The sequence below is a fragment of the Bos javanicus genome, chromosome 15 (assembly GCF_032452875.1).
Source record: "Bos javanicus breed banteng chromosome 15, ARS-OSU_banteng_1.0, whole genome shotgun sequence".
NCBI lineage: Eukaryota > Metazoa > Chordata > Mammalia > Artiodactyla > Bovidae > Bos > Bos javanicus.
The window spans coordinates 56173335-56193871 of record NC_083882.1 but is presented as its reverse complement, the minus strand read 5'-3'; the positions used below and the strand labels follow the sequence as shown (position 1 = coordinate 56193871).

Genomic DNA, 20537 nt, shown 5'->3' with positions numbered 1-20537 from the left:
CTGATGTGCTTTCATTTCATCCTCTAGTGAAACAAGGGCTGTTAACATCTATGCTACAGAAAAGGAAACTGGGGCTCAGAGAGCGGCTTCCTCAGTGTGTTGGGGCTGCCTGACTCCTAAATCATGACCTTCTCCCTGTCTGTTTGGGTCACCAGTGGTGGATCCCAGCCCCCCAGGGCCATCACCCTCCATCCTTCTGTGACACTATATCCTGGGAGCTGGGCTCAGCCCTGCAGCTTGGCCTGCTGTCCAGGTTTTCACCTGAGCAACCTCCTCACAGGCTTCCTGCCCTGTTACCACATGGCTGAACCCACCAAGCCCAACTTCGGATGCCCCAGCTCACCTGGATGTACTGGTGACTGGGTGCTATGGGTCCTCAACTCCCCGCTCTGGTGAGTGAGTCTCAGGTGAAGGAAATTTTCACCCGTGTGATGTCATATCCCAAGTGGATGGCACATACTCTGGGCTCCAGAAATGTCTGAGTGAATCAGAAACAAAGGACCCAGTGCAGTATCCTTGGCACCTAGAGTGGACACTGTGCAAGACCACACCACCCCCAGAGCCCTGCCCCGGAGGAGCGACCAGAGTTATGTCTGCAGCAGGGTTGCTCATGTGGGAGAGAAGTGGAGCAGGTTTGGAAGAAGGAGCTGGGGGCAATGGTGAAGCCATAACTAGGGAGGATGGTCAGAAGAGGTGGCCCAGCAGGCTGTTATCCTGAAGAAGACTCTAGAGGGCCCTGCCCATTCATTCACTCATTCATTCACTCCACCGTTCAACACAGTTTCTGGAATAGTCTCCCTAATGCCACACTGTGCTGGGGCAAAGCGATGACACCATCCCATCCCTGTCCTTGGGACCCCCCAGAAGCCCTCTCCACACTGCTGGGCATGGAGTCTAGGCTGGGGCTGGGGAGCTCAGATCAAGTCATCTGGCTAACAGGCTACACGGATTGGGCAGGGGGTCCAGTTATGCCCTTCATTTGGATTAAGCAGGTGGTGGATGGTGAGAGAACTGCAGAGATGGGGACAGTAAGGAAGGACATGCATGAGGCAAGGGATCTGTGTGGGACACGTGAAATTTGAGGTGCTGCTCAGACACTGAGGGGTCTTCCAAGAGAACCAGATAGATGGTTGGGACACCCACGGAGGGCTCCAGTCCCCGGGACAGAGCCCTGGGGACTGTCAGGGTGGAGCTGGCTCTGATGCCTCCTTGCAGCTGAGGGGTCGAGTGTGTGGGGAGGAGAGTCGACAGCCGTCCTGCCCGGGCGGAAGCCCCTCCCGCAGGAGAGCCCAGGCCACTTCCTCCCTCGCCTGGAGCACGGTGGATAAGGGCCGGCCTCCAGCCTTGAGGCAGCAGGGCCTTCCTGCTCAGCAGTGCAGCATGTGAAGGAAATAACTTTATTAGCTCGTGGATGAAAAACAGGAAACGTATGCTGTGACTCGGGCACCAGCAGAGTTTCACTCACATCTAGTTTCTAGGAAACAGTTATGTGGCCTCAGACTAGTGGGGTTTTCTCAGCCAGGTCTTTCTGGAAACGCCATGCTTTTCTCAGGAAAAACCATGTCCTGTAGGCCCCCCAGACTGAGGGGTAATAGTGAGAGGAGACCTCACTTCCCTTCCCAGTCCCCTACCCCTAGAAGGCTTCGAAGACACCCGAGGCTGACAATGGCGGGTTTCCTGAGTACCTACTATGTGCTATACAGTAGAAATAACTTGAATCACAATAGCAAAGTGAAGATGGTTAAAGAAAGTTTAAAAAAAAAATAGCTGTAAGAACACAGAAAATTCAAAGGATGAAACAAATATTAACCAAAAAGAAAAAAATCTGTTGTAGCCAAATAAATATCAGACTAAACAGATTTGAAGACAGAAACACTATGAGAGATAAAGTGGGCCATCATGAAATAATTAATATTTCAATTAACCAGAAAGATATAAAACTGTTTAATTCATACACACATGAAAACACAGCTTTAAGAAAGACATATACAGGGGGAGATCTATCAGAACTTGTTAGATCACATTAAAAAAATCATCAGTAAGACTTCAGCGATCTAATGCTTGCATTTAGAATCCTGTATCCAATAACTGTACAATAAACCCAGTTTTAAAGCATATAGACCACCTTTGCCTACTGACAATACACTAGGCTATTAAACAAGTATCAACAAACTCCAAAGAATCATATAAACCATGTTCTCTGACTACAGTGTTCAGCATTAGAAAAATCTATAAATGAATTGCTTTTAACAACAGATTAAAGGGGAAAATTAAAATTATTTTTAATAAATAAAAAAAAAGTCAACATCCATTTGCAGTTAAATAAAACTCTTCACAATTAGTAATATAAACAAATTTTCTAAACCTGATATCTACCAAAAAAAATCTATGGGAAGCATTTTACTAAATTCTGAAGCAATAAAAGTGCTTCTTTTAAAAATAGGAATAAGAGAAAGAAGAGTACTTACTGCCATTTCTATTAAACATTGCACTAGGAGTTCCAGAGAACACAATAAGACAAAAGAGAAATAAAATTAAGGATCAAAAAGGAAGAAATAAAACTGTTATGATTTAATATGACTTTCTACCTAGAAAAGCAAAATAGTCTAGAGTCAAATTATCAGACTTAAGAGAATTTAGCAATTCATCTGATTAAGTCAATACACAAAAGTCAATTGCACTTTTATATACTACCATGTTTCCATTTTTTGTTAGAAAATATAGTTTAAAAAGAATATGATTTGTACTAATAAAAATGTGCAATATCTTGGAATAAATCTAACAAAAGATGTACAGGACTATTAATAAAACTTCATTGAAAGATGTTGCTGTTGCTGTTTAGTCGCTAAGTCATGTCGTTTTGTGACCCCATGAACTATAGCCCACCAGGCTCCTCTGCCCATGGAATTCTCCAGGCAACAGTACTGGAGTGGGTTGCCATATCCTTCTCCAGGGCATCTTCCCAACCCAGGGATCAAACCGGAGTCTCTTAACTCTCCTGCATTGGCAGACAGGTTACTTACCAAATAAACAGAGATGTATATCACATTAATAAATGGAAAGACTTGCTATCTTGAAGATGTCAGTTTTCTCCAAACTGACCTGTAGATTCAGTACAATCCCAAACAAAATTCCCAGTGAACTTTTTCATTGGGAAAGAATTCAGTTTGCTTGTGATTTCTCCTGTTTCCTCATGATTAGATTCATATGGAAAAACAAACCAAGACAGACTCCCACTGACCAAATACAGGACCATCTGAACTTCATAACAATAATGACAAATATATTGAAATACTTAAAAGTCACCAAGTTCATAACAATACTTGTTCATATCATAATAGACCTATCATGGTGATCAGTTTAAAATGTATAGAAATGTTGGCTCACTATGTTGTGTAACAGGACCTAATGTAGTGTTGTAGGTCAATTATATTTCAAAACTAAACAAACTCTTAGAAAAAGAATTCAGACTTGTGATAACCGGAAGTGGGAAATTGGGGGAGAAGGAATTGGATGAAGGTAGTCAAAAGGTGCACACTTCCACTTAGGGGATACATAAGTACGAGGGATGAAATGTACAATGCAGTAAATGAAATTAACACCACTGTATGTTATATGTGAAAGTAGTTAGAGTAAATCTTGAGTTCTCATGGCAAACTGCCTTCTGTTTCTTTAATTTCATGTCTATATGACATAATGGACACTGACTAAACTTATTATAATATCACTTTATGCTATATGTAAATAAAAACATTATGCTGTACACCTTAAACTTTAGAACAGCTATATGTCAATAAAACTGGAAGCAAAAAGTCTTACTGATCAGCTTTGGAGGGTGCTAGAAAATAAACTTATTATTATGAAAGCTAACAAGAAAAGGGAAAGACATTTATCCTGACTTGCTATTGAAACTACCTCAAAGAAATGAACTCGTGTATTTGATGAAAAGGAAGTTTTTTAATTTTGTTTGGAATGAAGGAATCCTTGCTAATAAGCAAAGAAAGACTAATTGAGTTAGAATGTCACCGTTTTGCATTTCCTCGGAGAATGCCTGATCACAGGATAGGGGAAGGGAGAGTACAAGATGTGCCTGGAAGATCTTGTTGTGCCAGAAATTACGGAAGTATCCAAGAATGACGGGGACTTTTCAAAAGGATACATGACCCAGCTTGAAGGGACTGATCAAGCTAGGGACAGTTTGATCACAAAACTAAATACAGCCCAGTGAATAAAACAGAAAACCATAAGTACACACTGATATAAACAAATGAATAAATCGAAAGCTTGATGAGAAATGAGACATTTTCACAGTTTCAAAGTGTTTATGAAATCACAAAAGAGAAAAGAGTAACTTCACCGTGGAGAAGACTAGCAGATATCACCTCTATCCTCATCAGTAAAGGAACCGGTCAAAATCACACGCCATCTGAAGACGCAATGAGAAAACCACAGGGTCACTTCTGGGCTATTCCTGCTAACGATGCATAATCCTGAGGAAATGTCAGACAAATTCCTACTGGTCTAGAAAATCACTCCCCAAATGTCAAGGTCTTAAAAGTCAAAAGTTGAGGAACTTTTCCAGACTGAAGGAGGCTAGAGAGACATGACATCTAAATACAGCGAGTGTGTCTGAACTGGGTCCTCTGACTATGCAAGACACTGCTGGGGCAATTGGCCACTTGAAGGAGGTCTGAGGAGTAAACGGTAGCAATGACTCCCTGTTAGCCTCCTGGTGTTGCTGGTTGTATTACAGAGGAGACAGTCTTCGTAGGAAATAGTACAGACTCAGGGCGTGATGGGAAACCAGGTACACAACTCACACTCAAAAGGTTCAAGGGAAGGGAAGTTCTTTGTAATGTACTTGCCACTTTTCTGTGTTTGTGCTTGTTTCAAAATTAAAAAGAAAAACTTAAGAGACACAATCAAAAGCAATGTCTGGACCTTACTTTGGATCCTTATTCAAGCAAATATATATACATAAAGAGAAAAAATATATATAAATGAATATACATATTATCTATTATACTTTATATATACGTATGTATATATATTTTATATATATGTATAATATATGTAAAAAGACAACCAGTAAAATTTGTTACATTGGTATTTGATTATATTAGAAAATCATTCATTTTTAAGGTGTGAAACTGCTTATCTTTTGCAAAGGCTTGCTGAAGTATTTACAGGTGAAATTATATGAAGTTTGGTGTCTGTTTCATTAACTTGTGGTTGGGAGTCTAGATGGAGCACAGTTAGCCATGAATTGATAACTGTTGAAGGTGGTCAGGGTTCATTCGCTCCACTTTTACTTATGTGTGAAATGTCCTTAATTTCTTTTTAATTTCCAAAGAAACTGTAATAAAAAGCTCATGCGGTAAATATGGGGCAAAGCTGGGTGATGTCTTTTATGTTCTTTGTCTATTATGTTCTTTGCTCTATTTTTAAAGTATCTAATTCCCTTCTTGAAACACCCTGTGTTGGTGACTGTAATCCAGCAGGCACTGTGATCCAGGGTTAGTGGGAGTGTGCTGCTGCTAAGTCGCTTCAGTCGTGTCCGACTCTGTGCGACCCCAGAGACGGCAGCCCACCAGGCTCCCCCGTCCCTGGGATTCTCCAGGCAAGAACACTGGAGTGGGTTACCATTTCCTTCTCCAATGCATGAAAGTGAAAAGTGAAAGTGAAGTCGCTCAGTCGTGTCCAACTCCTAGCGACCCCATGGACTTCAGCCTACCAGGCTCCTCCGTCCATGGGATTTTCCAGGCAGGAGTACTGGAGTGGGGTGGGAGTGTAAATGGCCACAATTCTTGGAAGGTAGTTTGTTTAGGGAAGTATAATTTTTAAAAGTTATTTATTTATATATTTATGACTGCCTTGGGTCTTAGTAGCGGTGCACAGGCTTATTTGCCCACAAGGCATGTGGGATCCTACTTTCCCAGCCAGGGATCAAACCTGCATCCTCTGCATTGGAAGGTGGGTTCTTATCCACTGGACCACCAGGGAAGTCCCTAGAATTTTTTCTTTTTAATGATCTGTTGAAAGTATCATTGTACCTCAAGAAATTGATTGACTAGATTAGAGTACTTCTCTAAAATGGGATACACTGTGAACATTTTTTAAATGAGGCAGTTCTATTTTTTTTTTCCTTTGCCCAGCATTCTGATGACTATTTGATTCAGGTCACTAACTGGGCAATCATGGTTGCAACAGCCCCAGCCATGGGGTCTTCCTCTTCCAGAGTCAGTGGGCTGTCAGTTTGATTTTGATGACATGAAAATATATTGAACATATGTCCAAGTGAAAAAGTCAAATGGCTGAATAGTATATGAAGAATGATTTCATCACAGTGAAGTGCAAGCAGCTCAGTCGTGTCCAACTCTTTGCGACCCCATGTACTACATAGTCCATGGAATTCTCCAGGCCAGAATACTGGAGTGGGTAGCCTTTCCCTTCTCCAGGGATTTCATCATAATGTAGACATAAATACATTGTATGTATATTGCTGCTGCTGCTACCGCTAAGTCACTTCAGTCATGTCCGACTCTGTGCGACCCCACAGACGGCAGCCCACCAGGCTCCCCCGTCCCTGGGATTCTCCAGGCAAGAACACCGGAGTGGGTTGCTATTTCCTTCTCCAAAGCATGAAAGTGAAAAGTGAAAGTGAAGTCGCTTAGTCGTGTCCGACTCTTTGCAACCCTAAGGACTGTAGCCTACCAGGCTTCTCTGTCCATGGGATTTTCCAGGCAAGAGTACTGGAGTGGGGTGCCATTTCCTTCTCCAATGTATATTGCTATCTACACTTAAAATTTTTTATGACTATATCCCAAACTTTTAAACTTTTATTACACAAATAGTTATACAAATTTTAAAGTAAATCATTCAGATTAATAGTGATACTAGTATTATTTTAAGAGAACTTGAATATAAATGGGCAGGGATAAGGATTTTTTAAATGACATTTAGTAAATACCAAAAACTATAGTGAAGACATTCCAGAAGAAGAAAGTGAAGATGGGGAAATTTTGCTCTACCAGATATTAAACAAGGGCATGCTCAGTTGCTCAGTTGTGTCCGACTCTTTGCGACCCCATGGACTGGAGCCTACAAGGCTCCTCTGTCCATGGAATTTTCCGGGCAAGAGTACTGGAGTGGGTTGCCGTTTCCTTCTCCAGAGGATCTTCCCAAGCCAGGGATCGAACCCGGGTCTCCTGCATTGCAGGCAGATGCTTTACCGTCTAAGCTATGAGGGAAGCCCCTTAACTAGAAAACATGTTTGCAAAATACATAGAAAATTTATCAGTAGGCTGATCCTTTCTATTTTTATATCTATATATACATTTATGAATTCCCAAAAAAGCAGTAAGAAAGAGACAACCAAATATTCCTATAGAAGGTCCATCTACTCCTTCACATATACACCTTATGATGTGACCCTCACTCCCTTGAAGCAGCCCCCACTGAAGACTCATTCTGACTGGGAGAAGTTTTTCCCTCATGGAGCTGAGACTTGAGCTCTTCTCTCCCACAAGTTCTAGTCTGCCTGCTTCCTAAGGAAGCCAAGGGGGACACCAGGCAGACCTCAGCTATAGGAGTCTGCCAAGGCAGCCATAACTAAGGACCACAAACTAGATGACTTAAAACAACAGAAAGGTATTATCTCACAGTTCTGGAGCCTAGAACTATAAAATCTAGGTGCTGGCAGTCATGCTCCCTCCAAAGCCCTCCAGAGGACGACCCTTCCTTGCCTCTAAAAGTTTTCAGTAGTCTCAGGCATTCCTTGGTTTAGGGCAGCATAACTCCAATCTCTGCCTTTGTCTTCACATGACAATCTTTCCTCTTCTTATAAGGACACTAACCATAGTGGACTAGGGCCCACCCTACAACCTCTTCTTAACTTGACTACATCTGCCAAGATCTGATTTCCAAATAAGGTCACATTGGCAGGTATGAGGGTTATATCTTCAACAGATCTTTTGGGGGAACACAATTCAATCCATAACATAACACCAGCCTCATTTCTGTCTTCCTGAGAAGGTCTTTGTGTCCCAGGACCTAGGGTTCCCACAGCCAGAGGGAGAAGGGGAGAGCTCTGTACATGAGTGCGTCCAGGGCTCCTTCAATCCGCAGGCCAGTCTCAATGTGGGGCCCACAAGAGCCAGCAGGATGCAAAGGGCAGTCCTAAAACTGCGTAACATATGATTCAATCCTAGATCTATCATTCGCAAGTCATGAAACCTTGAGATTTCATGCCCGTACTGAGCCTCAGTTTCTTCATCTGGAAAATGGGAAGTGATAACATACAGCTCAAAGGCTTGTGAGGGTCAAATGTGATGACTCTGTCTGTGGGAGTTTCTGGCACGTACCAGGCTCTTGGGTGACTCTCAGTAAATGTTAGTGCTCTCTCCCCCAGGTTCCAAGAGCTCCTCAAGGAGAGAGGAAGCCCCGCCCTGCCACCCAGTATCTTGTAAGCCCCTCAAGGGCAGAGTTGTGTCCTAAATAATCCATACTTGTACCCCTCAAGCATGGTCTCTGCAGCTGGCCAGTAGTGTCAGCATGTCTGAGATGAGAGACCCCTGGGAAAGGGCAGTCTGACACGAAGGGAAAGCCAGTCACCACTGGGAAAGTCGTGGGAGTCGCCACACTCATGTCACAAAGCAAAGTCTTGACCCTGAAGAAAGGAACCAAGAGGACAGAAACCCGACTTCTCAGTGGGCGGCCAGGCCTGCTCTCGTTCCCTCTCCCCCTCTTTGGAGTCTGGCCCCATTGAGATTTGGGAATGTTTATTTTCTTTGGTGGGAAAACAGAGTAGGATAAAATATTTCCTTGCGTCTGGAGAGCTATTTTGAGCCAGGCCAGCCTGGTGATGCTCCTGGTGATGGACGCTGGCTGACCCGGGCTGGGCCCCAGCTTTCCGGTCTCTCTCCCTCCCATGCCCCAGAGTCCTGGCAGCAACATAGCCTGTGGGAGCCTGGGTTCCCACTCCTGCCCAGTGACTCATCCCAGGGGGGTCTCGGGGAAGCCTTTGGCGGTCCTTGGACCTTGTCTCCCAAAGGGGAGACTGAGGTCTGTGCTGCCCCCTCCTGGGGATTTTGACAGGGAACTTGGGCTGTGGACATGAACGTGCCATAGAGATACTTAGAATGGAGACAAACAACCACTACACAGCCTGTGCAGTTCAAGATCCCAGGGCGGGAAAGGACCTCCTCGTGTAGCAGTGCCCCTCCACACATCTCCACTCAGTGGCCACATTGTCCTTCTGGAGACCCAGTCTGATCTGGCCCCAAATCTGCCTAATCCTTACCAGCTCCCACTGCTCATAGAGAGAAGTTCTACTCCATCTGTGATCAACAGGCCCCACCAGGGCTGGACACCCCTCCTCTGCCTGCTCCAGCCTCCTCTTTCTTTGTGCTCTGAAACCAGGCTGGCCTCTATCCACTCCTCAAACTGCTGACAAGTCACTCAGGAGTTTCACAGGCTTCATTTTTTTTCCATCCTCACCATGACCTTCAGGCAAGTGCCTTCCAGGGCCAAGGGTTGGGAGGAAGAGATGTTTGTGAATATGCCTGCCACACAATAGGACCTTAATAAATGTTGGGTTTCTTCCTTCCTTCTTAACACACACCCTGTTTTTTCTTTTTTTAAAAAAACCCAATGGCATCACATAAATCTTACTGCAGAAGTTGCTGCTGTTGGGCGGGTGTTGAGGGCAGGAAAGCCCAGGTGGCCCCACTCCAGAGACAAGAACCAGGCCTCGGGATGAGGCGCTCCTGGGAGTCTGCTCTCTAAGGGTTCCCAGCCTTCCCCGTGGAGCTGGGAAGCTGTGTAACAAGCTCCTCACATCCTCAACAGAGACGGGACTCTGGCTCCTATGAAAGGCTGGAGGAGGGTCTTCATGAGGCAAGTCCCAGCTGGAGGAAGGAACAACTTGAGACTTCTTGCTTCTGAAGGTGAAGCAGGAGTGGATGGAGGGAACAGTCTCAGAGAAGAGAGGAAGTGCTCCCCGGGTGGAGTGTCAGGAACCTCTGGACAGCCTGGGGGTGGGGGTTTGCTGGGGTGAAGGGAAGGAGACATCCCAGAGTACCAGACACTTACCAAAGGCCATACCAGGAGCCGTTAGGGCTCCTTCAGACTCTTGTTCTTAAAAAGTGGTCCAAGGGCTTTTTTTGGAGAAGCCTCCATACCTTGAGAGCAAAGTGGAGGAAGAAGTGAATGTGCAGGCTGAAGCACAAAAGAAGAAAGATGAGGCAGAGGTCCAAGTAAACTCGTACACCACAGAAGCCACAGAAGCAGAAACAGTGAAAGCTAGAGGCCAGGGACGCTGGTACAAAGTGTTCGACTGCATGTCATCCATCTAGAACTTGTCTCAGTGGAATATCTATCTGGAACATCTACAGCCATTCTGATTGCCCGGACCACCTTTGAGAGACCCACCATGCTTGTATCAAAGCAGTTCCTTTTGGTCCTTTGCCCTGGACTAGTGATATTATGGACTAGTTCTCTTGTTAGTTGTGGCTGAATGTAATGTGTACAATAAATCATTTCTTTTGCTGTCTTAGCTGAAGAATAAGAAAAGTGGTCCGAGGGCCAGCAGCATCAGCAGACTCTGGAAGTTTGTTAGAAATGACATATCTGAGGCCCTGCCCCAGACCTGCTGAATCAGAACCTGCCTATTAACAAGATCCCAGTGATTCACCAGCACACGAAAGTCTAAGAAGCACCCTTGATGGTGATGCCCCCACGTTATAATAAAGAATGGCCTTGAGAGGAGAAATCCTGTCCCAGTTTCTCACATTAGGTCAATGACAGCCTAAGCCTGGAGTCTGGCTCTCCTGGCCTTGTCTCAGGTCCTTGGACTAGCTCTGCTTCATCCCAGTCCCCCATGCAGGAAGTTATCCTTTCTACCTGAGTGTGTTCAGGACAGAAAGGACTGAGAATAGGGAGAAGAGCTTTGGTTGGGGAAACAGGGACCTGGAAGCTGAGCCTGGCTCTGTTAACAGCCCCAGGTGTGAGCTGCCCTCTTCGGGCCTCGGTTTCCCCTGTGGTTCTCTGAGATGGGCTGGAGTAGGCAATAAAATCAGGTGGTATTATCAATCACATTCATTTCCTTACAGCTGCCTGGTGAGGCAGGCAGGTCAAGAAGTATTTGGGGGCTTCCCTGGCGGCTCAGTGATAATGAATCCGCCTGCTAGTTCAGGAGACAGGGGCTCGATCCCTGGTCTGGGAGGATCTCACAGGCCACAGAGCAACTAAGCCCATGTGCCACAACTACTGAGCCTTGCTCTAGAGCCCTCCCACCACAACTATCGAAGCCCATGTGCCCTGGATCTTGTGCTCAGCAAAAAGAAAAACCATGGCAATGAGAAGCCTGCACACCACCACTAGAGAGTGGCCCCTGCTCACAGCAGCTAGAGAAACGCCTCAGCAGCCATGAAGACCCAGCGTGGCCAAAAACAAATACATAAATAAAATGAATTTTTTTTTTTTAAAGGAAATATCATCCCTATTCTACAGATGGGGAAACTGAGGCCTGTTAGGCAGTGGCTTCTCCGAGGCTGCCAGCCCTGGCTGTTTGTGCTGTTCTGCCCAGCCCAGCGACCCTGAAATGTGCCCCTTGAACCCAGCCTTCCTCTCTAATGGTTCTTTCAGCTCCTGTCAGCTATCAGGGCCCCTGGCTCGGCTGACAGCCAGCGTGTCTGCTGCTGATACTCGGATGCCCACATTCCTGGGCTGTGACGGGGAGCGTACCCGGAGCCCAGGCTGGGGGCACCCGGAGGGGTTCCACTTGGCTGCAAGCTCCGGGGCCTGGCTGTCTGGAGAGTGTCAGGATGCAAAGAGCTTTCTCTCCTTCTCACTGAGGAGGCAGGGGGCGATGTCTCTAGAGGCTGATATGACAGGAGCTGGAGAGGGTACAGGTTCAGCTGGGCCCTGAGGCAAGGCCTGGCCCTGCGGACAACAAGGGGGAGGGGAGGGGAACAGGAAGTGTGAGGGGGCAGGAATGAGCTAGGGTCAGCGAAGATCAAAGGAGAGCCATCTGAGCAGCAAGACAAAGACCTCAGGCTAGAAAGTCAGACCTAGCTGCATTTTTGTCCATGCTCTGACATCTCTTAGTTCTGTGACTAGGGGCAAGACACCCACCACCTCGGATCCTCCGTTTCTTCATCCTTAAAGTCCTTAACACAGCCTTGTACATCCATAGCAAGCAGGCAGTGGAGTCCTTCTGAAGCCAAAGACACTCAGGGTTCAGTGTCGGACTAGCATTGCATTTAAGAAGTAAACCTAGCAGATAAAGACAGCAGAACAATTCATCCTTCTCTTTTTAAAGAAGTCATTTCAATGTAAACATTATTCAAGTTTAATATAGAGAGCAAACTAGTGTTTACCAGTGGGGAGAGGGAAGCAGAGGGTGTAGGATTAAGAGGTACTGTTGCAGCAAGGGGGACCCCTTCCAGGGCCCAAAACTGGGCTCTTGTCTAACACTCGGAAATGAATTGTCCAAGGAGACACATGTGCTGACAAAGCAAGAGATTTTATTGGGAAAGGGCATCCAGGTGGAGAGCAGTAGGGTAAGGGAACACAGGAGAACTGCTCTGCCACGTGGCTCGCAGTCTCAGGTTTTACGGTGATGGGATTAGTTTCCAGGCGGTCTTTGGCCAATCATTCTAATTCAGAGTCTTTGCTGGTGACGCACGCATTGCTCAGCCAAGATGTATGCTAGCAAGAGGGATTCTGGGAAGTGGACGGACATGCGGTATCTCCTTTCGACCTTTCCCAAACTCTTCCGCTTGGTGGTGGCTTATTAGTTCCGTATTCCTTATCAGGATCTCCTGTCATAAAACAACTCATGCAAATAGTTACTATGGTGCCTGGCCAGGGTGGGCGGTTTCAATCAGTGTGCTTCCCCTAACAGTACAACTGTTATGTATGAAATAAGCAAATAAACTGGGCTTCCCTGGTGTCTCCGTGGTAAAGAATCCACCTGCAATGCAGGAGACACAGGAGACCCAAGTTCAAGCCCTGGATGGGGAAGATTCCCTGGGGGAGGGCATGGCAACCCACTCCAGTATACTTGCCTGGAGAATCCCCATGGGCAGAGGAGCCTAGTGGGCTATAGTCCATAGGGTCGCAAAGAGTGGGCTTCCCTGGTGGTTCAGATGGTAAAGCGTCTGCCTGCGATGCGGGAAACCTGGGTTCGATCCCTGGGTCGGGAAGATCCCCTGGAGAAGGAAATGGCAACCCACTCCAGTACTCTTGACTGGAAAATTCCATGGGCAGAGGAGACTTGTAGGCTCTAGTCCATGGGGTCGCAAAGAGTCAGACACAACTGAGCGATTTCACTTCACTTCAAGGCTTATGTTGCTGTCAAATCTTGATTATAACTCAACTTTCGAGTCTAACATCCACTGAGTTGATCTCAGTTCGGATTCTAAGGCATCAGTTTCTTCTTGGAAATTTTTTCTTTGCTTCTTCTGAGACTTCTTGCGCTCATTACTGAGAATGGCTAATGAAAACATCACCAGTCTTAAATAATCTTGATATCATTACGCAGTCATCATCTGCAAGCATGATGCCCTGACAAGCGTCTTCCAAATTTCAAAGTTGTTTCCTTCTTTACTCCTAATTCTTCCTTCAGTTCTGGGATTCCAACTGTATTCTGTGCAAATGTGTCTTTTGTTTACCTTCAAAAGTAACACTGACACCTTCCTCATATGACACCTTCCTCATAGTGGCTGCCACCTTAGTGGAGTCTTAGAACAATTCATTCTTTGCTTGAGTCTGTTGAAAAGAAAAATGAATCTAAATACACTCTGTTTGATGCTCTGAGAATCCACTTTCTCCTCTTGTCACTTCTGTCCTCTTCTTAGTTTGGCTCCTCTCACCTCAAATGCCCTGAAAAATTTCTCCAACCCCAAGCTATTCAGTTCTTTCTCATTTTCCCTCCCCTCAACCCCAGGACTTTACTATGTGGATCACCTTGGCCTCTTGCCCAGCAACAGGGAAAATAAAAGGGGAAAACGTCAGGGTCCCTCATAAGATTCCCTTGGGCACGGTAGATTCTGTGTAGTGGTCCCTGTTCCATCCAGATTACTACTATGATTTAAAGCTGTGACAGGACAAAAAAGATTACTATATGAGCATTCAAGAGCTTGTCCTAACAACTCCTACCCACTAACAAGACTCTACGTTTTCCCTTTCAGTTCTGCCCGTCCTTACCCTGTAAGGCAATGCCAGATAGGACCTTTTCCTTTGGGAATGGAGAATAGGGTTGGAAGGTAAGCACAGAGGAACCGGATCAGAGGGCAGCAGGGAGGGGAGCAGGACTTAGGCAAAAGAAGTTAAGCCTATTTACTTTCGGGGACTTCCTTGGTAATCCCTGGTTGGGGAACTAAGATTCAAAGTATCAAGGGGCAACTAAACCCATGTGTAAAAACTACCCACATAGTTTTACAAACTAGAGAAACCAGTGTAACACTAAGAGCTCTAGAGCCTGCGCTCTAGTTCAAATACAGAGGTTTTCTGTTCATCAAAAAGCATCATAAAGTGAAAAGCAAGCCATAAAGTAAGTAAAAACATGTGCAATGTCTTACACCAGAAAAGAAATTACACCCAGAATATATAAAGAAGTTCTAGGAAATAATGAGAAAAAGATAAAAATCAAATTGAAAAAATGAGCAAAAAGACTTGAACAAACACTTCATAAAGAGAAAAGTCAATGGCCAATAAACATATGAAATAAACTCAACCTTAAAAGTAATCAGAAAAGTGAAAGTTAAAAATATGATTACACTCAAAATAATTTGTCATATACAAATGAAAGCAATAATGACATTCTGTTACACACTTAATAGCATAACTAAAGTCCAAGAACCTGACAATACCAAATGCTGATGAGTATGTGAAGTAATAAGAGCGCTCTTCCCTGGCAGTTTCTTTTAAGCTAAATATAGACTTACCATACAACCCAGCAATCACACTCCTGGGTATAACTTAAGTGAATTGAAAATTTAAGTAAATACAAAATCCTTTACATGAATGTTTATTTATAGTAGCTTTATTCATGAATGCTCCAATAGGAAACAACCAAGATGTCCTTCAATAGATGAATAAATAAACTGAGTATAACATCAGGGTTCTCCAGAGAAAATAGTATACACATACTGGGCTTGGGAAAACATGAATATATACAAAAATATTTCTAGCATAGCAAAAACTAGACGCCACCCCACTTTGGTAGGCTGGAAAATAAACTGTGGTATGTTCAGTCAATGGAGTCCTATACAACAGTAATAATGAACAGCCATATCTGTCATCATAGAAATAGCTAAGAAACATAGTGTTGAGTAAAAGCAGCAAATCATAGAAGATACAGTCAGTATAACTTCATTTATGTAAAGTTCAAAAACTGAAAAATACATTATTTAATCATGCACAAGTAGATGTCAAAATATTAAAAAAAAAAAAAAGCAACGTTATAACTATAATAAAAATCAGCAAAGTGGAAGTTCCCTGGTGGTCCAGTGGTTAAGAATCCACCTGCCAATGCAGGGGACATGGGTTTGATCCCTGGTCTAGGAGGATCCCACATACCACAAGGCAACTAACCCCCTGCATCATATCTACTGGGCTCATAACTAAAGAGGCCACGTGCTACAGCTCCTGAAGCCCACATACCTAAAGCCCGTGCTCTGCAACAAGAGAAGCCACTGCAGTGAGAAGCCCGTGCACCTCAACTAGAAAGCAGCCTCCATTCGCTGCAACAAGAGAAGGCCTACACACAGCAACAAAGACCCAACACAGCTAAATAATTAAATAAAATTAAAAAAAAAAATCAGGAGAGTGGTTTTGTCCTGAGAAGAGGAGTGTAACAAGAATCACACAGACTTGCAGGGTGACTGGCAAGTTCCCATTTCTTAACTCGGGTTGTAACTACATGAATGTTTGTATTTATTTGCTCAGTTGTGTCTAATTCTTTGCAACCCCATGAACCAGGCTCCTCTGTCCATGGAATTCTCCCTCCAATACTGGAGGGGGTTGCCATTTCCTTCTCCAGGGGATCTTCCCAAACCAAGTACCAAACCTGGGTTTCCTGCATTGCAGGCAGATTCTTTACCATCTGAGCTACCAGGGAAGCTTTATAATTATTCTTTAAATTGTACAAAAATACTATATACTCTCCTGTATATATTATATATTTCTAATTTTAAAAATTGTTAAAGAAAAGTTTAGAAACATCTATTCCTACTGCATTAGCGTCTTTCTAGCCCTAGCACTTGAGCCTGCTAACCTACAGAGAGCAGTCAACCTGACCCCCTTGGTGTCACTTAGGCATGACCTTCATCCACTCCTTCTACCCTTCATGCCTCGCTCCCTAGTGCCGTTATTTCTACCAGCACTGTGTATTTCTGGTGATTTTCTTTGATCTGGGTAACTCTTAGTTACAACCATGAGCCATGCACTGTTCTAAAAACTGTAGATACAGTGGGAACAAGGCAAGAAACCTATTCCTCAAAGAATTTACATTACATTCTAGCGCAGGTAGACACATATGTCAGTAAACAAAGAAGGTTGTTTAAGGAACTAAGTTGCATGAAATAGGTAAAATAAGGTAACATGGAATCAGAAGTAGGCTTTTGGCAGGACAATGTGGGAAGGCCTTTCAGAGAAGATGATACTTGAGATGAAACATGGTTGATGAGAATAAAGTGGTTCTGTAGAACAGACTTCAGGATCAAAGTAACCGCAAGTGCAAAGGTTCTGAGACAGGAATCAGTTTGCCATGTCCAGGAACAGAGAGAAGCCCACTGTGGCTGGAGCACAAGAATGAAGAGAAGAAGGAGATGAGCTGGATAGGGTCAGTTGCACCAGGGTTTAGGGTTGGGAAGTCATCGTAAGAGCAGTGAGAAACCATCAGGAGTTTGTCTGACACTTAACCCAAGAATTAGTTACAAAATTTAGAACAACTTTTTAAATAACAGCTTAATTGAAATATAATTCACAAGCCACAAAATTCACCCTTTTAAAGTGAAAATTCAATTTTTTAATTCACAGAGTTGGACAATCTTCTCCACAAACAATTTTAGAACATTTGCATCATATTTTTTAAAAAGACAAAAACTCTGTACCCAACAGCAGTCACTACCCAAAACCCCAAGCCCTAGGCAATCATGGATCTACATTCTGTATGAGTTTGCCTATTCTGTATACTTCATATGCATGGAATTATACAGTAGATGGTGGAGAAGGAAATGGCAACCCAGTCCAGTATTCTTGCCTGGAGAATCCCATGGACAAGAGGAGCCCAGCGGGGTCGCAAAGAGTCGGATATGACTGAGTGACTAAACACCAGAACAATGCAGTATATGGTGCTTTGTGACTGTTTTCTCTCACTTAGCATAATGTTTTTGCTTTGGGCTCCCCCATTTTTCAGTGTAAATGCTTTATCTCTTTTCTATTAATTAATAAGAGAGAGATGTTGAAGTCTCTGAACGTAATTGTGAATCTGTTTACTTTTCCTTGCAATTCTAGCAGATTTTTCCTCTAATACACTTTGAAATTCTTTTATTACATGCATATACTTTTAGAATTACGTGCTTTTGATGAGTTTATCTCTTTCTTAGGGCTTTCCTGGTAGCTCAGTGGTAAAGGATCCGCCAGCCAATGCAGGAGACGTGAGACACAGAGGTTTGACCCCTGGGTCAGGACGATCCCCTGGAGGAGGGCATGGCAACCCACCCAATATTCTTGGCTGGAGAATCCCACGGACAGAGGAGCCTGGCAGGCTGCAGTCCATGGGGTCGCAAAGAGCCCGACATGGCTGAGCATGCACGTGGCACCCCTTTCTTATTAGGAAATGGTATTCTTTATTTCTGATGATATTCTTTGCTCTGAAATCTACTTTATCTGACACGTAGAGCCATTCCAACTCTTTTTGTACTATTGATAGTATAGTATATATATTTTCAATGCATTTACTTTTTAACTAACTGTAAAAAAAATTGTATTTATTTATTTATTGGCTGTATTGAGTCTTCGGAGAAGGCAATGGCACCCCACTCCAGTACTCTTGCCTGGAAAATCCCATGGACAGAGGAGCCTAATGGGCTGCAGTCCATGGGGTCGCGAAGAGTCGGACACGACTGAGAGACTTCACTTTCACTTTTCACTTTCATGCATTGGAGAAGGAAATGGCAACCCACTCCAGTGTTCTTGCCTGGAGAATCCCAGGGACGGGAGGCCTGGTGGACTGCCGTCTATGGGGTCGCACAGAGTCGGACACGGCTGAAGTGACCTATCTTACCTTTTTGAGTCTTCATTGCTGCGGACAGGCTTTCTCTAGTGTGGCGAGCGGAACGACTCTCTAGCTGTAGAGCATGGCTTCTTACTGCGGTGGCTTCTCTTGTTGTAGAGCATGGGCTCTAGAACACGAGCTCAGGAGTTGTGATGCAGGACTTACTTGTCCTGCTGCATGTGGTATTGTCTCAGACTAGGGATCGAACCCACGTCCCGAGCATTGGCAGGAGGATTCTTAACCACTGGACCAGCAGGGAAGTCCCTCCATTTACTTTTTAAAGTTGAAGTATAGTCGAGTTACAATATTATATTAGTTTCGGGTGTACAACATAATGATTCAATATTCTTATAGGTTATACGCCACGTAAAATTATTACAAGATATTGGCTGTATTCCATGTTATGTACAAGGCGTGTGTGTGTTTAGTCGCTCAGTCATGTCCAATTCTTTTGCTCTATAATTTTGTGTTATTTTATACATAGTAGCTTGTACCTCAATCCACTTACTTTTAAACTATTTATGATTTTTTTCAAGTGAGTTTCTTGGAGGCAGCATGTAATTGAGTCTCGTTTTTATATTTAATCTAATGCTTTATGCCTTTTAGTTGAGAGTAGATAATTTACATTTAACGTGATTATTTATGTGAGTGTGTGCTAAGTTGCATCAATCATGTCAGACCCTGTGTGACCCCATGGACTATAGCCCGCCAGGCTCCTCTGTTCATGGGATTCTCCAGGCAAGAATAGTGGAGTGGGTTTTCATTCCTTTCTCCAGGGGATCCTTCTGACCCCAGGATCGAACCTTCATCTCTTATGTCTCCGGTACTGTCAGGTGGGTTCTTTACCACTAGTACATCTGGGAAGCCCAGATTTTTTATATGGTTAGGGTTAAATCCATTGTCTTCTTTGTTCCCCTGTATGCTCACCTGGCTTCCCTTAAGGACAAAATCCCACATAATCACAGTGTGTTGTGAAAAACCATCATTAAAACTTGCATTCAGTGGCTGCAGAATTTTAGGTTGATAGGTATTTTCCTTCTGTACTTTCAAGTATCATTCTGCTGTCTTTTTGCTTGAATTGTTTCTTAAGAGAAATCTGTTATTATCCTTCTTCTGGTTCCTTCGTGTCTTTTTCCTCACACTAGTGCTTTAAGGCTTCCTTTTCATCATTGGTTTTGAGCATTTGACTATGAAATGTCTATGTACACTCTTTCATGTTTCTTGTCCTTGGAGCTCACTGAGATTCTAAGATGTGTGGGTTTATAGTTTTCATCAAATTCGGGGAAGTGTTGGCCATTATTTTCAGGTATTCTTCTGTCTCTCTTCTGTTTCTCCAGGGTGCCAAAATACACATATATTAGACTGCTTAAAATTTTCTCAGTCAACTGATGCTCTTGTTCATTTTAAGATGTTTTCTTCTTATTCTCTGTGTTTCATTGGGGATACTTTCTATTATTGTCATTAAGTCCCATAATCTTTCTTCTGAAATGCCTAATCTGCTGTTAATCCTACTCAACATATATCTCAGATATTACAATTTTCACCTCTAAAAGTTTCATTTGCGTCTTTATATCTTCAATGTCTCCATTTAACACTTCAATACAAATATGTACTGATAACATTTTAAAATGTTCTCTGTTAGTTTTTACATCTGGGGTAAGCCTGTGTCTGTTTTATTTGATTTTTCTCACTGTAGGTTGCATTTTCCTGCTTATTTGCATTTCTGATCATCTTTATTCGATGCAAGTAATGGTGACTATTACCTTGTTGAATGCTAGATATTTATTTCTATAAAGATTCTTGAGCTTTGTTCTAGGATGCACTTAAATGAGTTTGAAACAGTTTGATCTTCTTGGGGGTATTTCTTTTAAGATGCGTTAGGCAGGACAAAAACGGCAATTCATCCAGGACTTATGATTCCCCATGACTGAGGCAGAACTCTCTACCTGCAGAGCACTCTACCTGCAGCCTTGTGAAATAAGTAGCTTTCCAGTCTGGCTGGTGGGAACCAACTCTATTCCTGGCCCTGTGTGAGTGACAGCTACTACTTCCTCTAATCCTTCCAGGTGGATCTTTCCCCTGTCTTTGATAGTGTTGTCACACACATGCATCAATCAGCATTCAATAAAAGAAGCAGGAGGATATCATCCAGATCCCTGGGAGATGGTGTGACCTTTCTAAGGAACTGGAATGCTCTCTCCATTATGACTAGAGAGAAGGCAGGCACGTGGGCCCAGACGTAAGTAGGTCA

General features: G+C 43.8%; 1 pseudogene; it reads right to left on the bottom strand.

The window, feature by feature from the left end:
* Positions 1-13331: 13331 nt before the first annotated feature.
* Positions 13332-18311, bottom strand: LOC133261045 (prefoldin subunit 4-like; annotated as a pseudogene).
* Positions 18312-20537: the final 2226 nt, after the last annotated feature.